Source organism: Salmo trutta, chromosome 26 (genome assembly GCF_901001165.1).
Source record: "Salmo trutta chromosome 26, fSalTru1.1, whole genome shotgun sequence".
Taxonomy (NCBI): domain Eukaryota; kingdom Metazoa; phylum Chordata; class Actinopteri; order Salmoniformes; family Salmonidae; genus Salmo; species Salmo trutta.
The window spans coordinates 14,346,711-14,366,315 of NC_042982.1; the positions used below are offsets into that span (position 1 = coordinate 14,346,711).

Here is a 19,605-nt window from a genome sequence, read left to right on the forward strand (position 1 = left end):
AAGAAGGCACAGAGCTGAGACAATTCTCCAAAATTCCCCAAGATGTCCCCTCCAATTGACAGACAGACACGCACACACACAACTTTTATTTTAAGGAGCGAAGACAGATTCATACAACTTTCCACTCATAAGGGCTAAAAACCAATGAACCCAAAATCCAAATGTAATTTGCTTGCACAATTCCACTTGAAACAATTGTGGAAATGTAGATGGAGTAATTATCTGGGGTTCTTTCCAAATAAAACCTCTTTCCTCACCAGGGCTCAAAGAATTTCGCAGGACAAAAATAAACCACAAGAACATTGGTTTAGACTCCTCTCTTTCCCAAGCAACTGTGAAAACCTTGGTTCGAATACGATTTGAAATCTTTCAAATACTTTACACGTTTGCTTTAGCCTGCCAGGTGGGCAGGTTTTGCACCGTCGCGACTATTCTATTGGTTCCATTGCACCAGGCAAGCTCAATCAAGCTCAGCTAAAGCATTTGAAATGATTTAAATTTGAATCCAAGTCTGCAACTGGATGTGAGAGCTCCTGTCTGGTAAGAAGATGAGCGCCTTGTGTTTTGGTGTTTGTCACTCTCATGTCAATGAAGAATATAGAGTAACTGTTCTGTCCCAGGCGCTTCTGTCTTGCTTTAGTTAGTTTCATAGGCAGTATAAGGTAATACACAGAAAACTCGCATCTCATCCGTACAGTACATTAAGAAATGGTTCAGGAACTTAGTGTGAGAAAGAATACAATGTTTTTGGACCATCTGGACAGCTTTCGGGGAAATTACAACATATACAGACATGCTCAAATTTATTGGTACCCCTCCACAAAAAAACAAGAATGCACAATTCTCTGAAATGACTTAACTGACAAAAGAAATTGGCATCTAAATCAAATTGATTATAACAGAACTTCGCCAAGATGTTCAAATGTTCATAGATAACCAGCAGGGTCAAATAATAATACAGTGGTCCACCATTGTTAATTCCATATTTAATAGAAGTCAGACTTTGCTTTTTATTTTTTACTCAACATAATATTGTAAATAATAAAACATATGAAAATGGCATGGACAAAAATGGGACCCTTACCCTAATATTTTGTTGCACAACCTTTAGAGGTAATCACTGCAATCAAACGTTTTCTGTAGCTCTCAATGAGACTTCTGCACCTGTTAACAGGTAGTTTGGCCCACTCTTCCCGAGCAAACTGCTCCAGCTGTCTCAGGTTTGATGGGTGCCTTCTTCAGACTGCAAGTTTCAGCTCTTTCCATAGATGTTTGATAGGATTCAGATCAGGACTCATAGAAGGCCCCTTCAGAATAGTCAAATGTTTTGTTCTTATCCATTCTTGGGTGCTTTTAGCTGTGCGTTTTGGGACATTATCCTGTTGGAGGACCATTGATCTGCGACTGAGACAGAGCTTTCTGACACTGGGCAGTACGTTTCTCTCAAGACTTTCAAGGCATTCTGGAGATTTTATTGTGCCCTGCACGGGTTCAAGGCACCCTGTGCTTTGCTGCGCCTGGGCAGCAAAGCAGCCCCAAAACATAACCGAGCCTCCTCCATGTTTCACTGTAGGTATGGTGTTCTTTTCTTTTGAAAGCTTCATTTTTTCATCTGTTGAACATAGAGCTGATGTGACTTGCCAAAAAACTCCAGTTTTGAGTCATCTGTCTGAAGGACATTCTCTCAGAAGGATTGTGGCTTGTCAATATGCATTTTAGCAAATTCCAGTCTGGCTTTGCTTTTCTTTCAAAAGTGGAGTCCTCCTGGGTCTTCTTCCATGGAGCCCACTTTCACTCAAAAAGCGACGAATGGTGCGCTAAGAAACTGACGTACCTTCACCTTGGATCTCTTTGGGAGTTATCCTTGGTTATTTTTCTACCATTCACACTATCCTTCTGTTCAATCTGGGGTTGATTTTCCTCTTGCGGCCACGCCCAGGGAGGTCGGCTACAGTTCCATGGACCTTAAACTTCTTAATAATATTTGAAACTGTTGTCACAGGAACATCAAGCTACTTAGAGATGGTCTTGTAGCCTTTAACTTTACCATGCTTGTCTATTATTCTCTTTCTGATCTCCTCAGACAAATCTCTCCTTTGCTTTCTCTGGTCCATGTTCAGTGTGGTGCACACAATGATACCAAACAGCACATTGACTACTTTTCGCCATTTAAATAGGCTGAATGACTGATTACATGATTGGAGACTTGTGTGATACTAATTAAAGAAACTAATTAGTTTGAAATATCACTATAATCCAATGATTTATTATATTTTCTAAGGGGTAACAACAAATGTGTCCAGGCCATTTTAGAATATCTTTGTAGAATAAGCAATAATTAATCTCTTTTCACAGCTTCTTTGCTTTATTCTATGACATACCAAAGGCATGCAAGTACACATGATAATATAGCTTTTAATTTCATCACTTTTCAGAAGGAATTAAGCATCATTCCAATGAGCTGTAAGGGTACCAATCAATTTGAGCACGTCTGTAAAAAATGCAATGCTACTCAAATAGCTATAAAAAGCAGCAAATGCTTTATTGCCATTCGCACAGACTTAACAAGAGTGGACATGGTAATTCAGCTGTACCGTTTAGCTTTACCTCAGAGGGGAATTCTGCTGGAAATGACAGAAACATATGCAGCAAATAAAGTGAAAGAGGCCATGTGGTTTTGTGGTAACGTACCAGTTTGCCAAAAAAGTTAGACAAAACGATCTACACAAAGAAAATGCAATCCTTCTCTTGTTCTTCAAATGAACATCCCTCACATGTCAGAGATGCTTCAATACAAATACAACTATTAGAAAATACAATATTACTGCACTCTGCAGTAACATGTGTTACAGTTGTTACATAGATAGCCATATGAGACAGAGTAAAACGTTGAGAGACAGACAACGGCCAAACAGTAAACAGTGGTTTAAGTGGTCTCATGTAGTCTTATAAGCAGTGCTGTGTGACAGCGGCTCCACTTCCCATCTCAGATGTCAAGGGCGACAGGGCAGCTGTGAGAGCAGACATCCCTGTGTTTGACCTCTGCCAGGTCAAGGTCGACGTTGACACCCTGAATCTTGGCCTGGAGACAGCCGTGGAAGCTGGACTCCCCCTCTGGACACAGTCAAAGGTCAAAGAGAGGCCCTGTTCAAGTAACTGAGTTGTGCATCTTTCCTTCCTTCCTTCCTAGAAGTAATCACTGATGAGACATGACTGGACAGGTACTGTAGGGCAGAACTTGCAATCATTTAAAGGAGGAAGGAATGCACTTTATTTATATTTATTTTAACATCTGAACGTACTGTAGTCACCCTTTATTTATTGGTTATATGTCACCACATGACCAGGAAGCATATGGTCATTCTGGGGTGAAATGTAGAAAATCAGCTTATCTGATTTGTGAGGTGATCCAGGAAACATGAACATAGCGAGATGAAAATAATGGAGAGGAGATGTGGGTTGAGATTATGCAAAGTGGGAGGGCAGTAGTAGTGGACAATAAATGGAGAGGAGATAGAGAGAATGATTCTGGGACATGGTATGTGAGAAAGAATGAAAAAAAGAAGAATGAGGTGAAACGAATGAGAGAGCTGAAAATAAGAGGAAAGGTTGAGGGTGAGAGAGTGTGGGAAGGGTAGAATAGTAAAAAGGTGTGATGGGTCCACACTTAAAAATATGCTGCATAAAGATGACATCATTTTTTATTTTATTAATTTCACTGCATCAGGGATAGCGTACACAGACGTTTCGGCTTTGCGGCCTTCTTAAGTGTGTAAGAGTAGAATGGTGAAAGAGTAAGAGGAATAGGATCAGTTGTTGTGGGAAGACAGTGTGAATAGGATTGGAAGAGAAAAGTATCTGGCCTAGAGTAGTGCACTATGTAGGGAATAGGGTGTCATTTGAGACTCATTTCTCACCTGGCCCGCCCCCCAGGTACACCATGCTCCCTGGTTGGCTCAACACCCTCTTCAGGAGCTCATAGTCCCCTTCTGTCAACTTCATGGTTGCCTTGGTTACACCCATGCCAATCACCAGCTGGCCTGGCCTCACTTGCAGCTGCAGGAACTGACTCTCACCAGAGCAGAGGGCCTGGGGGTAGCTGCGCAACTAGAATAGAGTCCCCCTCAAACGCAGCATCAGTTCCTAGGTCACAGGAAACACTAACAATGGATGAATACAAACTTACCCAGGAGAGATTGTTTTTGCTTTATATCACCCCATAAGGCTGTGTTTGGATAGGGATTGGAGGTAATGCTTCGTTTGGGTTTAAAAAGGATCTCCGTAGGTCCAGAAAATTGTTAACACATTGTCATATGGAAACAAATTTCATAAAGCGAGATAGCGAATGCCAGATCAACAAATCGGTATCAACAAAACAATCTGCAAAAGGAAACAGCAACACATCTGTTGGTGCCTTAGAAAGACGCAAAAGGTAAAAGTCAGGGTTTGTTCCACACAGCACAAAGAATGTGTGTTGAAGTCCAACAGAGATCTGTTCATGTATATATGTGGGGGGATTTCCAGGAGTTAAATCATCTTAAAAAGTGTGGCATGCTGACAGTGACATAATTTGAACAAAGCCTCTTTCGGAAAGTTTGACCTCTTCCTACTTGGCATTTTGCATGACATCACAGCATGTGAGCATTGGGCTAATCAAGTCAGTTCCCAGACTCTATGGAGGCAAGAGTGTGTGTGTGTGACTTCTTTGTGACCTGCTGCTGTGTGTATGTGTGTGTGGGTGTGGGAGTGTGTGCATGTGTGTTTGAGTGACCCGCGTGAGTATGTGTATCCAGGCTGTGTCACAACCGGTTGTGATTGGGAGTCCCATAGGGCGGCGCACAATTGGCCCGGCGTCATCCGGGTTAGGGTTTGGCTGGGGTAGGCTGTCATTGTAAAATAAGAATTAGTTAAATAAAGGTTACATTTATTGTGTGTGTGTGTGTGTGTGTGTGTGTGTGTGTGTGTGTGTGTGTGTGTGTGTGTGTGTGTGTGTGTGTGTGTGTGCGTGTGTTGGCCATCTCTTTGCCATTTGTTAGGATTTGCCATTGTGCCATTCTTCAAGATCGTAAACATTTCCAAAGCAGTAATAGTGAAGGATTGAGAGAAGATAGAGACTATAACGTAACAAAAACGCTGGTCCAGATCAGTTGGGCCGCGAGGCTGTATAGTTCCGGAGTGTTACCTGTGAAGGGTGGTTGAGTTCCAAGGAGAGAATGTAGTCGTTCTGAGTGTCTACGAGGATGAAGAGAGAGCCTCTGGCTGAAACCGTTCTGAGAGCTAGCTCCACAGAGCGAGTCCAGTCTGCACCATCTGGCTCATCTGAAGAGTTTCCCAGCAGCACCGCAGACACAAAGACAAACATAACATGCATATCACTCTGCACCCTAACCGGTGCACTTTCTTGTTCATACAACAATGCAGTGTTCCTTTTACAGACAATTGAATGTCGTCACGCTTTTTACATTACTGACAAAATAAGGAAAGCACCTGATCCAAGTACTTAAACTTCAGCTTCAGATGTTATTGAAGTAATGGCAAGAATGAAATGCCGTGGGACAGTAGCTACAGAATGGGAGCATGTGAGACTCTCTGTGGAGATGGCAGGCAGCCTGGTGGTTAAGAGCGTTGGGCTAGTAATCGAAAGGTCACTGATTCAAATCCCTGAGCAGCTAAGGTGGAAAATCTGTCAATGTGCCCTTGATCAAGGCACTTAACCTTAATTGCTCCTGCAAGTCGTTCTGGATAAGACCATCTGCTAAATGAGGTAAATGTAAATGAGATGGGAGTTAACCAACGGTCCATTCTTAAAGGGGTAGGTTTACACATTTTTACCCATATCTGAATTGTTTTCTTCCCGCGAGAGAAGTTCTGTGTTCCGCTTAGAATTCAAATACAAGAGTCCAGTGACTGTGGGACACATGTTTTGGTCATGCCAATCTTCAAGTGGCTTCTGGGACCCCATTTTTGAGGCATTCTCACATATGTGTAATACAACTGTTAGCCACAACCCGTTCACTGCCATTTTTGGGGTACTTCCCCGCTGCTAGCTCGCCGCCTTGTCCTCTTTCACTGGAAGTCTGCAAAGCCGCCCTCCTTTATGCAGTGGGTTAAGGAGGTGATGTCATCTCTGCCTCTGGCGAAGGTTAGGTACACTGTGCATGGGTCCCAACATAAGTTTGACTTAACTTGGTCCCCATTAATACAATACGTGGAGAGCCTGTCTTTTACTTAGAGTAACTTGCATATTTTCGTAAGCAGTCATGTCTGTTCTAGTGGCCATTGGTGCTGATAATAATTTTTATTTCACTTTTTCCATAGTTTTTGTTTCTATTACTGTTTTTCTGTTTGTTTCTGTCCTATTTCATTTACACCTTTATTTTACTAGTCAAGTTAGTTAAGAACAAATTCTTATTTTCAATGACGGCCTAGGAACAGTTGGTTAACTGCCTTGACAGATTTTTACCTTGTCAGCTCGGGGATTCGATCTTGCAACCTTCCGGTTAGGCTACCTGCCGCCCCATACTTTAATAGTATATCCTTGGTTGGTGGGTGGATTGGAGGGAGGGAGGGTAGATTGGAGGGCGGAAGGGAGGATGGATTGGAGAGAGGGATGGATGGGAGGGCAGGAAGTAGGGATGGATGGATGAGAGAATGAGGGGTCAGGTTTGTACCATTTTTTATCTCATATTTGAAAATCTATCAAATAAAATAAATAAAAGAAGATTTCAGATACAGGCTCTGCGTAAAGCCCTGTGAAAAGAAAACGTAAAGCCCTGTGAAAAGAAAACGTAAAGCCCTGTGGAAAGAAAACGTAAAGCCCTGTGATAGAAAACGTAAAGCCCTGTGGTAGAAAACGTAAAGCCCTGTGAAAGAAAACATAAAGCCCTGTGATAGAAAACGTAAAGCCCTGTGGTAGAAAACGTAAAGCCCTGTGATAGAAAACATAAAGCCCTGTGGTAGAAAACGTAAAGCCCTGTGAAAGGAAAACATAAAGCCCTGTGATAGAAAACGTAAAGCCCTGTGAAAAGAAAACATAAAGCCCTGTGATAGAAAACATAAAGCCCTGTGATAGAAAACGTAAAGCCCTGTGAAAGGAAAACATAAAGCCCTGTGATAGAAAACGTAAAGCCCTGTGAAAAGAAAACGTAAAGCCCTGTGATAGAAAACGTAAAGCCCTGTGAAAGGAAAACGTAAAGCCCTGTGAAAAGAAAACGTAAAGCCCTGTGAAATGAAAATGTAAAGCCCTGTGAAAAGAAAGCGTAAAGCCCTGTGAAAAGAAAATGTAAAGCCCTGTGAAAAGAAAATGTAAAGCCCTGTGAAAAGAAAATGTAAAGCCCTGTGAAAAGAAAGCGTAAAGCCCTGTGTAAAGAAAACGTAAAGCCCTGTGATAGAAAAGATGCATGGAATGGGAGTATGAAAACTATGGACTAAAATCGTTGGAAATTTCTTTACCAAAATCTTTAATTCTAAGTCAAACATGTATTTTGGAGTGATATTGTTGACAAACAGAACTGTTTCAGTCCCCCAAAAATTACTTATATTAATAAGTACACTGGGGTTGCATCACAAATTACACCCTATTCCCTGTGTAGTGTCCTACTTTTTAACCATAAATGGAATAGGGTGCCATTTGGGATATAGGCTGGGTTGCAGAAGAAGAAGGGCACGGGATGTGAGCCTCTCTGTGGAGATGGGAGTTAACCAGGGATCTGGCTGGTTCTCATCACGTGAGATTTGCTTCTCTAATCTGTGTGTAATGATAACCACTGTGCTCTTGTCAACTCTAATAATGATTTTCACAGCTGGACTGCACATCCTGGGACAGTTCTCTGACACACCAACTTTCTCACCATGATAAGAACAACAGGATCAAAGCAGAGCTCAGAGTTCAATCACTCCTGAGACAGCATGAACTGCAGTTCATATAATTTGAACATTGTATTTTATACTCTACACAAACAGCATGTGTCTGTTCTTTGAATGAACCCACTGTCCCTCTTAATCTGAATTAGACTATTTTAAAATGGAAAAATAAAAATAAGAAAGAACAGCGCTATGTAGTGAAGGGCAATCACATGGGGCTTGTTTTTCTATACCATTTCCGTTCTGTCTGTCTGTCTGTCTGTCTGTCTGTCTGTCTGTCTGTCTGTCTGTCTGTCTGTCTGTCTGTCTGTCTGTCTGTCTGTCTGTCTGTCTGTCTGTCTGTCTGTCTGTCTGTCTGTCTGTCTGTCTGAACACTCTTCTGGGTGGCTGCATGCGGAGCTGGGACTGGGTCAGCTAGGACTCCAGCGTCCTGGAGCGGACCCTGCAGGATTCCAAGGTGCAGAGGTGCTGGGTACATATTGCCCCTGGGTCCTACTTTCCTGGAGTCGGCTCTGTTGGCTTTAACCCTCTAGGTAGGCCACCTCAGTTCCCCGTCACATGACGAGGGACAGGATTTTATTCTGACCACGCACCCTGACAGGGAAAAAGTCTGGGACCTATATTTTAGGTCCTTGGAAACATTTAGGGGTAGTTGACCTTAACATTGTTCCCAAGCCCTCTGCAGTCACACATTGTCCTCCAAAAACCTCACTTCACATTTTACCACTACCCCTTCACGCTCTCTCTTAATGTCCCACCACCCTCCCACCCCATCTGCAACCCTGTGTTTTATTTCTATTGCTCCTAACCATGGATTTCTGTTTGTGTGGGGTATAAAATAGTGTTCAAGTGATATGATCTACAGTTCATGTTCTCTTAGGAGTGGTTGAACACTGAGCCATATGCTATGCTTTGATCTTGTTGTTCGTATCATGGTGAGAAAGTTGGTGTGTCAGAGAACTGTCTCAGGCTGTGCGGTCCAACTCTGAAAATAATTATTAGAGTTTCAAAGAGCACAGTGGTTATCATTGCATACGGATTAGATGAGCAAACCTAATGTTATGAGAACCAGCCAGATCCCTGGTTCACTCCCTTCTCCACAGACAGTCAGTGGTGTAAAGTACTTAAGTAAATATACTTTGAAGTACTAAAGTTGTTTTTTGGGGTATCTGTACTTTCCTATTTATATTTTCCCTGACACCCAAAAGTACTTGTTACATTTTGAATGCTTAGCAGGACAGGAAAATGGTCCAATTCACTCAATTTAGACTTTTGTATAGAGCCCAAAAATATGAAAAATGCTTGACTGTCGCAATAATTAAGGAGGGCATAGTAGCTAGTGTCCCACTAGCGAGTCTTCAATGTTTCACCCCATGCCCTTCTTCTTCCGCAACCCAGGCTGTGTCCCAAATGGCACGCTATTCAATTGTCAAAGACTCCAGTCACCCAAGTCAGACTGCTCTCTCTGCTACCGCAAGGCAAGCGGTACCGGAGCGCCAAGTCTAGAACCAAAAGGCTCCTTAACAGCTTCTACCCCCAAGCCATAAGACTGCTGAACAACTAAACTAATCAAACGCTGGGCCAATTGTGCGCCACCCTGTGGGACTCCCAATCACAGCTGGATGTGATGCAGCCTGGATTCGAACAAACTCTTATTTACAATGAGGGCCTACCCCAGCCAAACCCAGACAACGCTGGGCCAATTTGTGCACCGCCATACGGGACTCCCAATCACGGCTGGATGTGATGCAGCTGTATTCGAACCAGGGACTGCAGTGACGCCTCTTGCACTGAGATGCAGTGCCTTAGACTGCTGCGCCACTCGGGAGTTAAGGGCTTATAAGTAAGCATTTCACGGTAAGGTTGTATTCAGCGCATGTGACATTTAATTTGATTTATAGGTCAAATGTAGTACACTAGACAGGGAATAGGGTGTATCTTGTGATGCAACCCCAGTGTACTTACTAACATTGTTCCCAAGCCCTCTGAAGTCACACATTTTCCTCCAAAAACCTCACTTCACGTTTTACCACTACCCCTTCACGCTCTCTCTTAATGTCCCACCACCCTCCCACCCCATCTGCGACCCTGTGTTTTATTACTATTGCTCCTAACCACGGAATGTAAAGGTCCTAACCTTTACTGTGCAGACACAAATTCCCTTCAAAAACCTCTCACAACATGCTAGCACTACCCCTTCTACACCCCCACCTCCAGCCTGTCTGCAACCCTGCTGTGTCCCCGTTAGGTCCTAACCCCTCTCTAGACACATTCCTTCCCATGGGTCCTCTCACATCCTCCCATTCTGCTCCCTGTCAGCCAGGTGGGTGGTAACAAGACTCACCCCCAGGGTAACTACTTCGCCACTATGGCCTATTTATTGCCTTACCTCCTTACTTCCTTAGCACACACTGTATATAGATTTTTCTATTGTGTTATTGACTGTACGTTTGTTTATCCCATGTGTAACTCTGTGTTGTTGTTTTTGTCGCACTGCTTTGCTTTATCTTGGCCAGGTCGCAGATGTAAATGAGAACTTGTTCTCAACTGGCCTACCTGGTTAAATAAAGGCGACATAAAATCAAACAATAAACTTGTCTATCCGGGACCAGGTCTCCGATGGAGATTCTCAGGACGCCGTTGCCTATCTCGGCCATGTGGCTCTCAGCAGACTGCTGAACTGTGACGACTGCCTCCGAGCCTACGCTTACAACCACAGCTCCCTACTGTTTCATCTCTGTAATCTGCATCCATAATGTACAGGTAAGATTTAGATTAGTTAAGGGGTCATATGTGGGCATGGCTTTTATGCTGGCCCTTAGGTTATTACAAGACCAACACTATTATTGCATGGTCATTACATTGGATAATACATTGGTATTGGATCACTAATACATAGCCCATGTGGGTATTACATTGTATTGACACGGTTATTACAGGGCCCACATTGCTATTGCATGGCTATCACAGGTAACTGACAAAATAATGGAAACATTTGACTAAATGAGGGATACAAAGTATATTGAAAGCAGTTGCTTCCACACAGGTGTGGTTCCTGAGTTAATTAAGCAATTAATGTCCCATCATGCTTAGGGTTGCGTATATAAAAATTCTGGGCAGGGCATTAATTTGGCAATGCCCCCATCCACATGGCACCAGTGGTCACTGAATGGTTTGAGCATGAGAACAATGTCAACCATATGCCATGGCCGTCTCAGTCACCAGATCTCAACCCAATTGCAGAGGTGCATAAAGATGGCGGCCCCCATGCACTTACCACAAATATCTCATACTGTACAGTCGTGGCCAAAAGATTTGAGAATGACACAAATATACATTTTCACAAAGTCTGCTGCCTCAGTTTGTATGATGGCAATTTGCATATACTCCAGAATGTTATGAAGAGTGATCAGATGAATTGCAATTAATTGCAAAGTCCCTCTTTGCCATGTAAATGAACTGAATCCCAAAAAAACATTTCCACTGCATTTCAGCACTGCCACAAAAGGACCAGCTGACATCATGTCAGTGATTCTCTCGTTAACACAGGTGTGAGTGTTGACGAGGACAAGGCTGGAGATCACTCTGTCATGCTGATTGAGTTCCAATAACATACTGGAAGCTTCAAAAGGAGGGTGGTGCTTGGAATCATTGTTCTTCCTCTGTCAATCATGGTTACCTGCAAGGAAACACGCACCGTCATCATTGCTTTGCACAAAAAGGGCTTCACAGGCAAGGATATTGCTGCCAGTAAGATTGCACCTAAATCAACCATTTATCGGATCATTAAGAACTTCAAGGAGAGCGGTTCAATTGTTGTGAAGAAGGCTTCAGGGCACCCAAGAAAGTCCAGCAAGCGCCAGGACCGTCTCCTAAAGTTGATTCAGCTGTGGGATCGGGGCACCACCAGTACAGAGCTTGCTCAGGAATGGCAGCAGGCAGGTGTGAGTGCATCTGCACGCACAGTGAGGCGAAGACTTTTGGATGATGGTCTGGTGTGAAGAAGGGCAACAAAGAAGCCACTTCTCGCCAGGAAAAACATCAGGGACAGACTGATATTCTGCAGAAGGTACAGGGATTGGACTGCTGAGGACTGGGTTAAAGTCATTTTCTCTGATGAATCCCCTTTCCGATTGCTTGGGGCATCTGGAAAAAAGCTTGTCCGGAGAAGACAAGGTGAGCGCTACCATCAGTCCTGTGTCATGCCAACAGTAAAGCATCCTGAGACCATTCATGTGTGGGGTTGCTTCTCAGCCAAGGGAGTGGGCTCACTCACAATTTTGCCTAAGAACACAGCCATTAATAAAGAATGGTACCAATACATCCTCCGAGAGCAACTTCTCCCAACCATTCAGAAACAGTTTAGTGACGAACAATGCCTTTTCCAGCATGATGGAGCACTTTGCCATAAGGAAAACGTGATAACTAAATGGCTCGGGGAACAAAACATCGATATTTTGGGTCCATGGCCAGGAAACTCCCCAGACCTTAATCCCATTGAGAACTTGTGGTCAATCCTCAAGAGGCTGGTGGACAAACAAAATCCCCAAAATTCTGACAAACTCCAAGCATTGATTATGCAAGAATGGGCTGCCATCAGTCAGGATGTGGCCCAGAAGTTAATTGACAGCATGCCGGGGCGGATTGCAGAGGTCTTGAAAAATAAGGGTCAACACTGCAAATATTGACTCTATGCATCAACTTCATGTAATTGTCAATAAAAGCCTTTGACACTTATGAAATGCTTGTAATTATACTTCAGTATTCCATAGTAACATCTGACAAAAATATCTAAAGACACTGAGGCAGCAGACTTTATGAAAATTAATATTTGTGTCATTCTCAAAACTTGGCCACAACTGTACATTATCCATTACTCTTTTTCCTTGTGTGTTCATTAGCACAGTAAACATGATCCCCATTTTAGCTTCAAGATGCCGGCAATTCGAAAAAACGAAAAAGTAGATTGTGCCGATTTATTGGTACATTGAACAATATTGTGCGCCGTAGTTCAAATTCTCATTGCATATTGGTAAAACAATGAAGTCATATTTGAATTCTGACATCTTTATGCACGTTCGCCATTGAACACTTATGGGAGATTCTGGAGTGTGCCAAAGACAGTGTTTCCACCAGGATCAACAAAACACCAAATTATGGAATTTCTCGTGGAGGAATAGTGTCACATCCCTCCAATATAGTTCCAAACACTTGTAGAATCTATGCCAAGGCGCATTGAAGCTGTCGTGGTGGCCCTACGCCCTATTAAAAGACTTTATGTTGGTGTTTCCTTTATTTTGTCAGTTACCTGTACATTTTCCACATGGTAATTATGTTATGGTTATAACATAGCCTACTGTCACAAAGTAATTTAGAGGGTACGGTTCAGGACCTCACCTTTTTCCACTCCCCATCACCGATCTTGGGCCCTGAGGTGACGAGGACCTTTCCGTCCCTGCGGCTCATCTGGACGCTCAGGTTCCCATGGACCACCGCCAGCAGGAAGTAGTTCTGCTGCCCGTTGATGTCCCCGAAGAATATCACCCCCTCCGGGTCCAGAGTACGCAGCTCAAACTCCGAGTCAAAGCTACAGATGGACAGACATTGACAGACATGTCAAAACACAGACATTATCATAACAGTGTTACCTCTTATTGAGCATTCACAAAACATTAAGAACACCTGCTCTTTCCAAGACATAGATTGATCAGGTGAATCCATGTGAAAGCTATGTTCCCTTATTGATGTAACTTGTTAAATCCACCTCAATCAGTGTAGATGAAAGGGAGGAGACAGGTTAAAGAAGGATTTTTAAGCCTTGAGACATGGATTGTGTTAAGGTGTTCTTAATGTTTTGGACACTCAGTGTATATAAATGAGAGACTAGGTGGGACCTGGTTCAGTCAGTCAGTGTGGTTCAGCCGGATGTGCCCCGGCTGGATAAATGTTCTGAAAGGGGAGTGCTCAGTGGTGTCATGATCCCTATAGTCTACCTGGTCAACTCTGTGACTTTGTAGTCCAGAATGGGGACATTCCCCACAAAGCTCTTCCTAGTGTAGAGGAGATATGAGGACCTAGACTCGACAAAAGAGTAGCATTCCGGTGATGGCTATGGGGTTGAAACAACACAAGAATACTGTTCATGTAGGCAACATTTGTGATAATAGGAAAGCTAGCTAAACAAACAAGAGTGACATTTACGTAACCAAACAATTTATAACAATTGCTGCACTAATTAAATGGAAAAAACCTGTGTGTGTGTGTACTCACAGTAACTGTGTTAGCAGGGTTGGGTAGGTCACTTTCAAAATGTAATCTGTTATGGTTACTAGTTACCTGTCCAAAAATCAGTAACCTCATTTCTGGATTACCCAAACTCAGTAACGTAATCTGATTACTTTGTTACTTTTGTATTACTTTCCCCTTGAGAGGCATTAGAAGACAAAAAAAGATCCATCAAATGAATTTGGTGTGTCATCCTATTGGTCTCTGATTTGTGGTCAGACTCGCTCAGCTGGAACAAACAAACTTGCACCCTTTTTCAATGTTGAATTGAATGTCATTGAGAAAACAGAAAGTGTCACGTATTTTTTTCACAAACATCCTTTCTGAATTGACAAGTAATCCAAGAAGTAATCTACTTTTTCAAAAGTATCTGTAATCTGATTCAAATATTTTTGTTGGTACCTTAACTGATACCGTTTTGTAATCAGATTACATGCAATCAGTTACTTCCCAACCCTGTGTGAGTAGAACCATATAGTAAAATAATGTCATCGTTTCGTCTCTTACCTCCAGTATCCGTTCAAGCGCTGGATGAACCCACATCCCTAGGGTCAGCAGTGCTAGCACTAACCTCTTCCATGCAAACAATCTACTTCCGTCTACTTCTTTTCACTGTCCTTTGGGGTGCTTGATTCTCTTAACCAGACGTTCCTTGAGGGGTTTATGTTGTATGCTCGTCTCAAGTCTGATTCTTTGGTCCTGGTCCTTCGTCTGGCCCTGTAGGCTATGTACTGGGCTGGAGCATCACCTGATAAGACAAGAGATACAGGGAAACTGAGAAGTCTTGAGAAATTGGTCTCTTTCCCAGAGTTTGGCAAACCTGGCCCTGGCAGATAAGGATGGAGATGAGCCAACAAAATAAACCATGATGGGGAGGTCAATGTCTGGGTCAAGGAGGTGTGTGTGTGTGTGTGTGTCAGATAGTGTCCAAACCACAGACGCTATTATGTCATTCTTCGGTCCAAACACAGAGGGAACACTGACCCCTTTTAAAGTCATTGTTCTTGGCAAGTGTAATTTTTTTTAAAAAGCACTTGAATCTCAATGGTCTATTTATGGAATTGGTTTGGCGTCAGAAAACGGATGGCTCGGTAGAAAAATGAAGTATTTTTCTAAATCCGTCGTAAGCCATGCTGTGGCATCATAAAGAGATTTGTTCCGACATGTTTTCGATATTACATGCTTACTTTAATTTGAAAAGCAAGACTGGTGTCAATCTGCAGGGGAAGGGTAGACTGCAGGTGGAAATTGAGAAGTCTCACACTATGCGGTCGACATCGAAGTAACACATCAAAGCAATGTGCGATGACAGGGACAAAACAACTGAAGAAAACAGACAGCATATGTTCTGACTTAAATGTTCTGACTTAAAGTCAATCAGTTCCGACTTTGTTGTGTAAAGAGAACGGTCTTTGTCTTCACACAGATGAATATATTAAGATGTACATTTTGGTCACGGAAGATATCAAAAGTGACAGTCCAATATGTGCCTTCAGGAGAATGCAGCTGGTGCTTGAAAAGGGTACCGGTGCTAAAGAGTAACTTATGCTGTTGTGCACATGGGCAGTCCTTGGTTAGGACAGGGGAGGCGGGCTATCACACTATTCCTCGTCTCTCCCTCTTTATCTATAGCAGGGCCATCCAAAGTGGGGCCTGCGGGCCAAACATGGCCCCCAACAAAATTAGATTGGGCTTGCCAGTCTTCCAGAATGATCTTATATATTGATAAACCATGTTTTTGGGGTTTCCAAGTCCAAAATTTTGGGCACCCCTGATCTACAGACTGATTTATGAATCTACATTACAGCATATCTACAGCACATCCAAAAGCTAGAGAAAATCTGGGTGAAGAGACTTAAATCCAACATGCCACAGACGTTCTTCAAGTCATTCTTATTGTGACGAGTCCACTGAAGTGACAGAGGCAATTACTGGGAAGGAAATAAAATGTGCTTTAATGGTTTGCGAATGACTAGTTGTTCCATGTGAAGTGCTGCCAAAGTAAACCCATTTCCCAAACTGAAAACAACTTCTACATCGCAGAGTTCAGTATACACTGTTGGCTGGTTGACTGTACAGCTCTCTAATGGTCTTATGAAAAGGATAGAAGGTTAGCATTGTGTCATGAATCTAGTTCTGCAGGTAGCTCTGCAGTGGTCACCAGCGGTCAGCCACAAAGTCATAAAATCTGATTTTAATCCTGACCTAAAACTCTGACCGATAAACTCATTATTTTACAATATAGCCAATTTTGACTATGCAGCTGGCCCATCTCAGTTCTGCCTCCAGAACAAAACTCATCCCAATAAAACAGCAACCTGCTAAATAATATAGCCCCTTCTTGTGTTCTCCACCCAATGTCTTTATAGCTTGGTTCCATATCTGTTTGTGCCATATTACCAACTCCAATGACCATAGGAGATGGCAAGGTGTTACAAACAGATCTGGGTCCAGGCTAATGTTTCTACTCTACTCCGCCTCCCCTAGAGCTGACGTTTAGTAAAGACCACACACCTGAAGTGAAAGGGTTGGCAACATGTTTATTGTAAATCATTTCAAATGAACGAATCAAAAAAAAAACAGGAGATATGATTTGACTTTCTGGTTGTGGAAAATTAAAAAAAAAATTAAATAACAAAGATATGTACTCCAGTCCTGTATGCAATGGTAGGTTTACAGGGGTGAAATATGAAAATAACCGATTCTCTTTGCAATGATTGAATTTAACATTCAAAAGACTGCTGATTATGTCATGGCAATGAATTCACAGATACTGTTTACATGAAGGCCTGTCGAGGGATCGACTGTTAACCATCACTCGACTTCCCATGTTTTGTTAAATGGGCCACACACACACACACACACACACACACACACACACACAGATAATGTAAGACATGTTTCTGATAATCCTTGTTCCCTTTGGGGGGGTGAGGGGGTTAGTAAAGGCCTGTTTCTCACGGCTCTAAAAAAAGGTTCCGACAACGTTAAAGATACAACATGATAAAACGTCTGACTGTCAAAGGTAAGGTGGGGAGATGATGCGGTGATCGATTGAAAACCGTTTGAGATTGGTGAAAGAAAGCCAATGAAGCAACAAGCTCACTCATGATGACATCTTTACCTACACATCAGAATAGGCTGACAAAGGACAAGAACCATGAGGCCAAGAGCTTTCAGCAACACCGCTGACAAACAAAATCAGGTGTGGTTGTGTTCATTAGGCACCAAACGCAAGAAAACAGACAAACAGGTAGATGCTCATTTTCTTTATCCATTGCAAAAAGTGTTCCGCTGTGTGCTGTAATGAACACGACCCTGGTGTTCCAGACAACGTTAAATTCTGTAACGTTGCATAAGCTATAGATGTAGACTCCGCAGCAAGCTACCATACATTAGACTCTCTGTGACATGAAAAGCAGCCAGCATCCTAGTACCACTGAAGACAAAGAACAAGGTGCGGTAACACACCAACACACATTTTTTTGCAGTGTTAAAAAAAAAAACATACATACAAAATGTTCTCAAAAAAAAAGATACAGTTAAATATACAGGACATGCATGTTGGGAATATATGACGGACCAAAGACAAAACTTCTGACAGCAAATAGTTCCACAAGCCAAACCAAAATACATCTGAAACATGGTTAACCCTGTACTAACGCTGATACACGTTCCCTTCTTGTTGTTGATCCAAGTTCAAGTTTCTAGGCATCTGTTTACACACTGTTGTTCCTACGGGTTGACTGATAAAATGATAAAAGAACGGTGCGACTAATGCTGTGTTCATAACCAAGTGGGAAGGTGGTAGAATTAGGTAGTATTATTTCCTACAACCAAAAATAACTTTGGGACATTAGACCGGCGGTCACTCACCAGAAATTAGACTTCCCTGACCTGCATCCTTTATAAGCATTTCACTGGACCTGCTTTACACCTGCGAATCTGCGTGTGCGACAAATAAACATTTTGATTTGACATTTTTTCCCCCCCACATACGACTGGGGGGAAAGAATCCACTTGAACGCCCCTCCAACTCGTAATTACACTGAACAAAAATATAAACGCAACATGTAAAGTATTGGTCCCATGTTTCATGAGCTGAAATAAAAGATCCCAGATATTTCCCATACGCACAAAAAGCTTGTCTCTAAAATGTTGTTTATACTTTTCTTTACATCCCTGTTAGTGAGTGTTTCTCCTTTGCCAAGATAATCCATTCACCTGACAGGTGTGGCATTTCAAGAAGCGGATTAAACAGCATGATCATTACACAGGTGCACTTTGTGCTGGGGACAATAAAAATCCACTCTAAAATGTGCAGTTTTATCACACAACACAATGCCACAGAGCGTGCAATCTGCATGCTGACTGCAGGAATGACCCCTAGAGCTGTTGCCAGAGAGTTTAAATGTTAATTTCTCTACCAAAATGTTGTTTTCGAGAATTTGGCAGTACATCCAATCAGCCTCACAACCGCAGACCACGTGTAACCACTCAAGCTCAGGACCTCCACATCCGGCTTCTTCACCTGCGGGATGGTCTGAGACAAGAAAAGCAGACAGTTGATGAAACAATGGGTTTGCACAACTAAGACTTTCTGCACAAACTGTCAGAAATCATCTCATGGAAGCTCATCTGCGTGCTCTTCATTCTCACCAGGGTCTTGACTTGACTGTAGTTTGACATCAAATTGTGGGCCACTGCTCACCTTTGATGGCCACTGGCATGCTGGAGAAGTGTGCTTTTCACGGATTGAATCCCGGTTTTCAACTGTACCGGGAAGATGGTAGACTGCGTGTATGGTGTCGTGTGGGTGAGTGGTTTGTTGATATAAATGTGTGCCACAGGTGGCGGTGGGGTTTTGGTATGGGCAGGCATAAGCTACGGACAACGAACACAATTGCATTTTATCGATGGGAATTTTAATGCAGAGGTACTGTGACGAGATCCTGAGGCCCATTGTCGTGCCATTCATCCGCTGCCATCACCTCATGTTTCAGCATCATAATGCACGGCCCCATGGCGCAAGGATCTGTACACACTTCCTGGAAGCTGAAAATGTCCCAGTTCTTCCATGGCCTGCATACTCACCAGACATGTCACCCATTGGACACGTTTGCGATGCTCTGGATCGACGTGTACGACATCGTGTTCCAGTTCCCAACCAATATCCAGCAACCTCGCACAGCCATTGAAGAGGAGTGGGACAACATTACACAATCAGACTGAAATTCTATGTGAAGGAGATGTCGCACTGCATGAGGCAAATGGTGGTCCCACCAGATACTGACTGGTTTTCTGATCCACGCAACTACCTTCTTTTTTTAAAGGTATCTGTGATCAACACAGATGCATATCTGTATTCCCAGTCATGTGAAATCCATAGATTAGGGCCTAATGAATTCATTTCAATTGACTGATTTCCTTATATGAACTGTAACTCAGTAAAATCTT

At 42.8% G+C, this 19,605-nt stretch overlaps 1 pseudogene; it reads right to left on the bottom strand.

Moving 5' to 3' along the window:
• Positions 1–2,926: 2,926 nt before the first annotated feature.
• LOC115162806 (vitamin K-dependent protein S-like) lies at positions 2,927–18,878 on the bottom strand (annotated as a pseudogene).
• Between the last annotated feature and the right edge of the window lie 727 nt (positions 18,879–19,605).